The sequence below is a fragment of the Phocoena sinus genome, chromosome 14, assembly GCF_008692025.1.
Source record: "Phocoena sinus isolate mPhoSin1 chromosome 14, mPhoSin1.pri, whole genome shotgun sequence".
Classification (NCBI taxonomy): Eukaryota; Metazoa; Chordata; class Mammalia; order Artiodactyla; family Phocoenidae; genus Phocoena; species Phocoena sinus.
This window is the reverse complement of record NC_045776.1, coordinates 4,417,085-4,426,783: the sequence shown is the minus strand read 5'-3', so window position 1 is coordinate 4,426,783 and position 9,699 is coordinate 4,417,085.

Sequence of the window (9,699 nt, the reverse complement as noted above, 5' to 3'; positions counted from 1 at the left end):
TTGGCTGCAGAAGGTGCCCTTCACAGTCACAGCGGCGGGAGCACGCGGAGGGCGGGGCTAGCTTTGTGTCTGCGCAGAAGGTGGTGGCGCGGAGATCCGGCGCCAGGGCCTGAGCCCTCGGGTGTGGGTGTTCGCGGCGGACAAGGCGAGGTGGCCGACGAGGGAGGGTCCGAGGGGGCGGGCGCAGAGTCCATCTTGTGCAGGGCAGCGACCCCACATCAAAATCGCCGCGATTTCCCAATCAGGTCAGATCAGGCAGAGCTGGGCGTTAATTTGTAACAAAGTCGTTCCGCTGCGAGTGTCGAGGTGGACTGTTAGTGTGAGAGGAGATGTAAACGAGCCTCGTGGACGGTAAAAGACGCAGTTACCTCATGTAGCCTCGACAAAACAAGTGTGTTGCCCAGAACAGTGCTCTGTAATTTCCCGACCCATCCCCAGAACTGCCCCAGAACTGCCCCATTCTCACAGGATAAACAAACCCAGGGAAATTGTTCTATAAAAGCAAAAACGTCCTGATGTGCGTAGGACATATGTCGCTCTGAAGTTATTCGCTGTTGACCCTGACTAGGCGAGTACTTGTATTAGTGTCTCCTGCTATTCTCAACAGTATATTGTTTAAGGTAAATCCTAAATAATTGATTGCTCTTGGAATAGAGTCTGGAACAGTACCTCCCCAGCTAGGCACCGATAGGAAGATTTACAAATGTTCTATTTTAAAAAGGCGGGGGAGAGAATTCCAGCATATTAAAAAGTCGCCTGATATTTATTAAGGTTTTTTTCGGCAATGGTATTTAATTCCAAAAAGAACTACACAATAGGTTACACATGTACGTCATCCTCCCAGAAACTAAGCACAGTTCTTCCACACTAGTTGCTGATGAATGTTAGCTTCCTGTCCCCCTGCTTACCTCTTCCATAGGAATGCAAAGCCATGGAAGACATTTTTCCAAACATTCCAAATATAGTCTTTAGCCTTTTCATATGATGGAATACATTGATTTTCAAATACTGCACTAGCTTTGCATCTCTGAAATAAACCCCACTTGCTTACGATGTATAATTTTTTTATTTGCTTTTTTAAAAAACAAGTATAGTTAATATACAATGTTGTGTTAGTTTCTGATGTACAGCAAAGTGATTCAGTTATACATACATATGTATGTTTTTTCATATTCTTTTCTGTTATAGTGTATTACAAGATGTTGAATATAGTTCCCTGTATTATACAGTAGGACTTTGTTGTTTATCTATTTTATATATATAGTTTGTATTTGCTAATCCCAAACTCCTAATTTATCCCACCCCCTTTCCCCTTTGGTAACCATAAATTTGTTTTCTATGTCTGTGAGTCTGCTTCTGTTTTGTAAATATGTTCATTTGTATCATATTTTAGAGTCCATATATAGATGATATCATATAATATTTGTCTTTCTCTGACTTCATTTAGTATGTTAATCTCTAGGTCCATCCATATTGCTGTGTCATAATTTCATTCTATTTTAGAGCTGAGTAGTATTCCATTGTACATATGTGTGAGTATATATATATACACATATACCACATCTTCTTCATTCATTCATCTGTCAATGGACATTTAGGTTGATTCCATGTCTTGGCTATTGTAAATAGTGCTGCTATGAATATTGATTGGGGTGTATGTCTCTTTTTGAATTAGAGTTTTCTCTGGATATATGCCCAGTAGGACTACAAGATCATATGGTAACTCTAGTTTTTTTAAGGAACCTCCATACTGTTCTCCATAATGGCTGCATCAATTTACATTCCCATGGTGTAGGAGGCTTCCATTTTCTCCACACCCTCTCCAGCATTTATTATTTGTAGACTTATTTGTATTGTTTCTGACCTGTGTGAGGTGATAGCTCATTATAGTTTTGATTTGCATTTCTCTAATAATTAGAAATGTTAAGCATCTTTTCATGTGCTTATTATCCATCTCTATGTTGCAGAAATATCTATTTAGGTCTTCTGCCCATTTTTTGATTGGGTTGTTTGCTTTTTTGTTATTGAGTTGTATGAGCTGTTTGTATACTTTGGAAATTAATCCCTTGCTGGTCACATTGTTTGCAAATATTTTCTCCCATTCTGTGGGTTGTCTTTTCATTTTATTTATGGTTTCCTTTGCTATGCAAAAGTTTATAAGTTTGATTAGGTCCCATTTGTTTATTTTTGCTTTTATTTCTGTTGCCTTGGGAGACTAACCTAAGAAAATATTGCTACAATTTATGTCAGAGAATGTTTTGCCTATGCTCCCTTCTAGGAGGTTTATAATGTCATGGTTTATATTCAAGTCTTTAAGCCATTTTGAGTGCACTTTTGTGTATGGTGTGAGGGAGTATTCTAACTGCATTGCTTTACATGCGGCTGTCCAGCTTTCCCAACACCACCTGCTGAAAAGATATGTAATTCTTTTTATGTATTGCTGAATTATATTTTGTTAAGAGATTTTCTATCCATATTTATGAGAGATATTGGTGTGTAGTTTTCATTTTATGCATTGTATTTGTCTGGCTTGGCTATCAGAGTAATACTGGCTTCATAGAATGAGTTGTGAAGTATTCCCTTTTCCTCTATTTTTCTGGAAGAGAACGTGTAGAATTGGTGTTACTCTTCTTTAAAAACTTGATAGAATTCTCCAGTGAAATCATATGGGCTGGCAGATGTATTTTCCAGGAAGTTTTAAACTATGAGTTTAATTTCCATAACAGTTATAAGACTATTCAGATCTGTTTCATACTGGGTGAATTGTGGTAGTCTGTACTTTTCGAGGAATTGGTCCACTTCATCTTAATTGTCAAATCTATGTATAGAGTTGTTCATAGTTGTCCCTTATTATCTTTTGATGTCTGCAACGTCTGCAGTGATATCCTCTGTTTAATTCCTGGTAGTAGTAATTTGACCACTCTTCTTGTTGTTATTGTTGTCAGCCTTGCTAGAGGTTTGTCAGTTTTATTGATTTTTTCAAAGAGCTAGCTTTCTGTCTCTGATTTTCTCTATTGTTTTTCCTTTTTTTTTTTAAATATTACTGATTTCTGCTCTTTATTGAGTCCTTCTTTCTGCTTGCTTTGGGTTTCTTTCTTTTTTTATTTTTTCCCTAGTCTCTTGGGGTGAGAGTTTAGATTATTGAATTGAGACTTTTCCTCTTTCCAAATGCATGCATTTAATGTTATAACTTTCTTAAATGCTTTAAAAATAGTAAACCAGGGACTTCCCTGGTGGTCCAGTGGTAAAGAATCCGCCTTCCAATGCAGGGGATGCAGGTTCAATCCCTGGTCGGGGAACTAAGATCCCACATGCCACGGGGCAACTAAGCCCTTGGGCCACAACTAGAGAGAGAAAAACCCACATGCCACAACTAGAGAGAAGCCCTAGTGCCACAACAAAAGATCCTGCATGCCTCAATAAAAATCCCACGTGCCGCAACTAAGGGCCAACGTAGCCAAATAAATAAATATTAAAAAAAAAAAGTAAACCAGATTATGTATACTATTTTCCTAACAGTTCCCAGGTCTGCTGAACATCCCTGTGACTCTGGCAGAGCAATGAGTCTCTTGAGTGCATGGCTACCTCTATAATCCAATGTCAAGACTGATTCAGATTTCAGTCCCAGTTCCAAATAACTCCATAAGTGGTTAAAACAAAACTTTGGTGCCAGTGACCTGGTACTATCCCTGGATTAGTAACTTATCAAATGCATGACTATGACCTAATCAGTTAACTCATCTAAGCCACTGCTTATAAAATGCTTAGCACAGGGTCTGGCACATAGAAAGCAATCAATAGATTTTAGCAAGTGCTATTATCAATCAAGACTTCCTTATTCTAAAACACAGGTATAAGGAAATATCCTACGTGGAAGGTGCTCCAAGGTGAAGTAAATTTAGGCAAATTTAGAAACAAACAAACCTGAGAAATTAAAGGAACATAAGAATTTATAAACTCTTCCTGACCTGCCCTCCAGCAAAGAAATTTTAATAAACATTTAGAAAACCAACTCTACTCCTAAAGTTCCTCAGGTAAAATATACTGTAGAAAGCACTCAGTCTTTTACCATAAAGCACAAATAAGCAAACGTTATTACATTTTTTATTCCTTTTCTAATTCTTTCTGCCACCAATACACAAAAAACACTTCATCAGCTCTTTCCTTCCCATTGACAAATCATTATATTTGCCATAACCATAGACAGCAGGTTCCCTCTTAACAAATGGGCACTCTTAAAAGATGGACTCCAAATTATCTACATGGATAATTTGTATTAAATCCATGTCTTTTATTTTTTTATTTTTATTTTTTTTTAAATCCATGTCTTTTAAATATGTTAGCATAGGTTAACTTTTCCCTTCTAAAAATATCTGTATCTCTAGTATGTATACCCTATTTAGTTGATTTCCAAACAATTCCCCATCTATTAGCAATAAGATCCAAAATTTTCTAAATTTTTAAATTTTCATTCATCTTAAATAAAGCACTTATGTCTTGAAGTTTTTTTAATCCATGCATATTTATAACACACCAGAATGTCAGTTGATAATCTCTAATCAGTTGAATAGCAAAGGCAGAAATGAGCAGAAAATAATAGATACCTGATCACAAAGTCAATACAAAGGTCTTAAGTTCATTGCTGAGGTAAGGCAACTTTCCTCAGTAACTTCAGACAAAGACAAGTTAATTATATGTAGGACATCTTAATGTAAATACGTTCTTAGGCACATTTTCCTTGTATGTCCATCTTTAATTAGGAGCAGGTAAATAAAAAGATTAGATGTTTGATTGTACATGGTTGCAATATTAAACTTCTTTTTAAAAATCTTTTTGTCTCCAGCACAAGTAAACAGAACAAGAGTAAAATGGTATAGATAAGGAAAGTCCCAGATATTCTATTTAACTCTGTAAAGACTTCAGGGTTCTAGACAGTTCTATGTAATACAGCTGACAGTGTTATCATCATCAGGTCACCCAAGTCAGAAGCTTGGGAATCATGCAGGTCAGTCTCTCCTCTTTATCCCTACTACCACTGCCCCAGATTTGCCTTTCATGATTACCTGCCTATCTGCTTACAATAACCTCCTAACAGGCTTTTTGCCTCTAGTCTTGAACTCCTCAGACCCATCTTCCATGAGTAATGGATCCATAATTAAAATCTGATCATATCATTATTTGCCTAAGACATTCCAATGTTTCCCAATAACTAAAGTTCAAATTCCTTACCAGAACATCCAAGGTCATTCAAAATCTGTCTCTCTCTCTAGCTTCATCCTTTGTCATTTCCCCCTCAAGCCTTATAGCCTAGCAACAGTGAGCTATTTTTAGATCTCCAACACACTGCATTCTTTCCTCACTTCCATACCCTTGCTCAATCCCTGTCCTTTGCCTCTTAAGTTTACCTCTTACTCTCCTTACCTTTCTCCTACTTCCTTTATCCTGGCCAAGGACTCAGGATCCTTTTTGACTCAGCTTAGGAGTCAACTGTGGAGGAAGCATGAGCTGACCACACCCTTCCCCTCCAAGTAGCACCCTCTCTGCTCCTTTATTCCCCAGTCATGGCTATCATGCACTCACTACATCATCGGTCAACATGTCTGTCTTTCTCACTGGACCAAGAGTTCCTAAAGGACAGGAATGGTTAGTCACATCTGTATCTTCAGAACCTAGCGCAGTGCCTGGCACTCAGCACGTGCTCCATAAATGTTTTTGAATGAATAAGGGTATAAATGTGATATAGGAGATGGCATGTGAGTACTTGGAAAAATCATAATTACACTATAATCATACTGAGAAATGTGGATTCATTTATCTGACACTAGCAAGAGTATTAGCCAAGTTTTTAACTTTTCCCAGGACACCTACTGAAATGGGGGTGGGGTGGGTAATCATCAGTTAGATCCATTATACCTGTAACTTGCCCTTGCTGACCAAGCTTGCTTTAACTGTCTTTACAAAAACTTGCATGTACTCCAAGTGTCACACAGCCCAAATAATAAGAGATGTTTGCCCAAGTTGTTTATTGGGAACTTGGAGTCAGCTGTATCCAGTTCAAGCTCCAGACAGTTAAGACTGGTTAAGATGGCGAAAATGTCTCATGTCAGAAGGCCAAAAACTCCACCCTCAGAACACGCTAATGCCACCATCTTCTGAGCACGTGTCCCAAGAAGCCTGTAGCTTAGCTGCACAACGATGATTACCTCACCTTTTTCTTGTCTCTAATTACCCTTCCTCACACTCCCCGTGCTCCTGACACCCCAGCTTTATTCCATAAATATCCCAAGCCCCTTGCCTTTGGGGAAGTGGATTTGAGATTTGTTCTCCCATCTCCTCGCTTGGTGGCCTCGAGAATAAACCCTTTGTCTGCTGCAAACCTCAGGGTCTCAGCGTTTGGCTTGCATGTCAGACAAACAAACCTGGCTCGGTAACACTACAAAAAGTAAAACTGTTTTATTTCTTCCCCAGTTTAGGAAAGTGGGGAAAAGAAGCTAAATGCAGCTGCAGCAGCAGCAGCATGAAAATAGTTTAAAATGAATGAGCGTGTGGACCTAACACCAGTCCAAGGTGCTCAATGCAGCCACGTAAGTGTACAGGTAACATGAATGATGGAGAGGGCAGCGGAGTTCTCGAAAGCTGGGAGTCCCGTATCAGAAACACAGCTACCTACCTAAATAAAAATACCATCTAGGACCTCTAAGGCTGACGCTAGAAGGAAGTAAATGTTTCTTCTTTCTAGGTATGCAACTGCATCCCTCCATATCCTTCCTTCCCTGATTCTCTCACTGATTACTGATACCACTCCCCACCGCCTACCACTGCGCTACTGTCCTTGACACTCTAGCACAAGTGTGTATAAAGAGCCCTTATCTTTGCCTTCTTACAGCAGAGCCAGAATATTCAAATGAACTTTGCTAAAGGATAACCTAAAAGAATTTTCCACTATGAGAGCCTGACATAGTTCATTCACCTTTAATAAATGAAGCAGTGATGCCAATTCAAAAAGTCTGTCTGATTGTCAAATCTCAGGTGACTGTGAGGTGCACACCCAGTGAGGACCCTTTGTAAGGACCCTTCCTTCTAAGTCCCAGTCTCCCTCTGTATGTTTGAGGGCAGATGATTATACTCTACCCATAAATACAATCTCAGACATCCCAGTTCTTCGAATTCCAGTCCAAGGTGCATGCTGAACCCAGCCGTAACGCCCATCTAGGTCTTGTCATCTTAGTTCCAGTTTCCAGTCTAAAGATCTGACTCTTCCCCAGGTAGTTCTTCTGAGAAATGACCTTCATTTTCATGTGGTACTTGGCTACCCACAAAGTATGGTCTAATCTTTGCATGTCCTAACGGTTTAAACATGATTTAACACAATGCAAGGATCTTAATCTTTATAAAAGATACATACAGGTGACTAGTGGGGGGAATCCTTAAGAGCATTCCTTCCCATTTTGAATGCCTGTGAGTGAGATAAAGGGAAACTTAAGTAACTCATATACTTGGAAAATTGAATAAGCTTGCCCACAAGCTTGTCATCAAAATGTATCCCTGTGAGGAAAATTTTTCCCTGGATGAAAATTCTTGCTGGCCCTATAACATTCTGTGTTTTTTTATTAATTAAAAATTATGATGTAATGTTTTATACATATAAATGGATGTACATATATATTTTGAAGCATAGTACCATAAATGAACACCAATGAACCCTTCACTTGACTTGGGGACAGTGGGCTCCTCCCATATCCCATTCTTCTGCCTCCCCAAAATCATTATTATCCTGAATTGTGTTCATGATGTCCTTGCCTATTAAAAAAATTAGTTTTGCACATATGGATATAGCAACAAACAATTTATTCAGCTTTCCTGGAGAACTATTGAGCTTTATAAAAATAGGATTATACTGTATGTAGTCTTCTGGAACTTTCTTCTCCATTCAAAATTATGTTTCAAAAATTCATCCATATTGAATAGAAGGAAATACAAAAGAACAAGAATGGTCTTAGCAGCATTCTTCATAATAATTCTAAACTGGAAGCACTCAAATTGTCCTTCAACCTCAGGAAGGATAAATATATACACACAATGGAACCATATCCAGCAATGAAAATGAATAAAATACTGCTGCCCTCAACAATATGGATGAATCTTATGAATATAATATTTACAAAAGAAGCTATACACAACAGAGTTTGTGTTGTATGATTCCATCAACTTTTCAAAGCAAGCAAAATTAACGTATGGTGTTAGCAGTTGGGACAGTAGTTACCTTAGAGAAAGTGGGTAAGTGGCTGGGAGAGGGCATGAGGAGAACTTCCTGGATACAGGTAATGTGCTATCTTTAGATCTGGGTGGTAGGTATATAAGGGTGGTCATTTTTGAAAAAAATTCGAAAAACTGTCTAAGTGTTTACAGTAAGTCCCCTACATACAAACCTTCAAGTTGCGAACTTTCAAAGATGCGAACGTGCATTCACGTGTCCAGTCACGTAAGTTAGTTCACGTGTCTGGCATACATTTTCGCGTGTGTGCATCCTCTACAAGTGGTTGTGCTTTTGTGTACTTTACTGTACGGTACTGCTGCTGGGCAACACAAGGAGCTTACTAATGAAGACCCGATGGAATTGGAGGCTCAGAGAAAGGACGAAGAGAGACAAGAGGAAGAAGAAGTAACTGAAGAACCGAAGGGATTCACCACGCAGGAAAAGGCAAGGGGATTTTCTTTATCTGAGGAGGCAATGTTAGCTTTTGAGGCACAGGACCCAAACGTAGAATGGTAAACGGAGGTTGCAACAGCCATTCAGAATGCAATCCAGTATTACTGTCACCTATGACGAGAAAAAAAGAGCTACTACGCAGACATCACTGCATCATTTTCCAAGAGGGTAGACAGAATTAAATCCAGCAAGGAACCAGAACCTGTGCCATCAACATCGGGCGTGAATGAAATGGCAGCTTGCCCTCCGTCTCCTATTGCTGACAATCCTTCAGCTCTACTATCTCCCACCTTCTCTCCCTCCTCCAGTCAGTAACTTCTTGTCTGCTCACTCAATGCCAGCCCCTGGATGCCAGCTGCTGTCCTATACTACTGTACTTTTCAAGGTACTGTACTGTAAGATTTTAAATGTTTTATTTTTTGTTTTATGTATTATTTGTGTGAAAAGTATTATAAACCTATTACAGTACAGTACTATATAGCTGACTGTGTTAGTCAGGTACGTAGGCTAACTCTGTTGGACTTACAAACAAATTGGACTTAACAAACGTGCTCATGGAACAGAACTTGTTCCTATGTAGAGGATCTGCTGTACTTATGATATGTTCACATTTTAATTTTGAAAGTTTTATCCATATTGTTGCATATAAATGTAGTTCATTTTTTTCTTTGCTGTATAATATCCAATTTTGTAAATATAATTCAATTTATCTATCTGTCCCCCTGTCCCTGAACATTTGGGATTTTGTTTGTTTTTGCATTTACTTATTTAATTCAACAAACAATGCTGCTACAAACATATTTCTTGGTGCACATATGTAAGAGTCTCTTAAGGGGAAGTGTATATAAGGAATTTCTAAGTCTAAGGGTATGTTAATATTCAACTTCAGAAGATTACATCACATTGTTTTCAAATTTACATTCCTACATTCCAACAGTGTATGGAGATCTTATTCTGCATCCTTACTAACCCTTAAAATTTTGCCAATA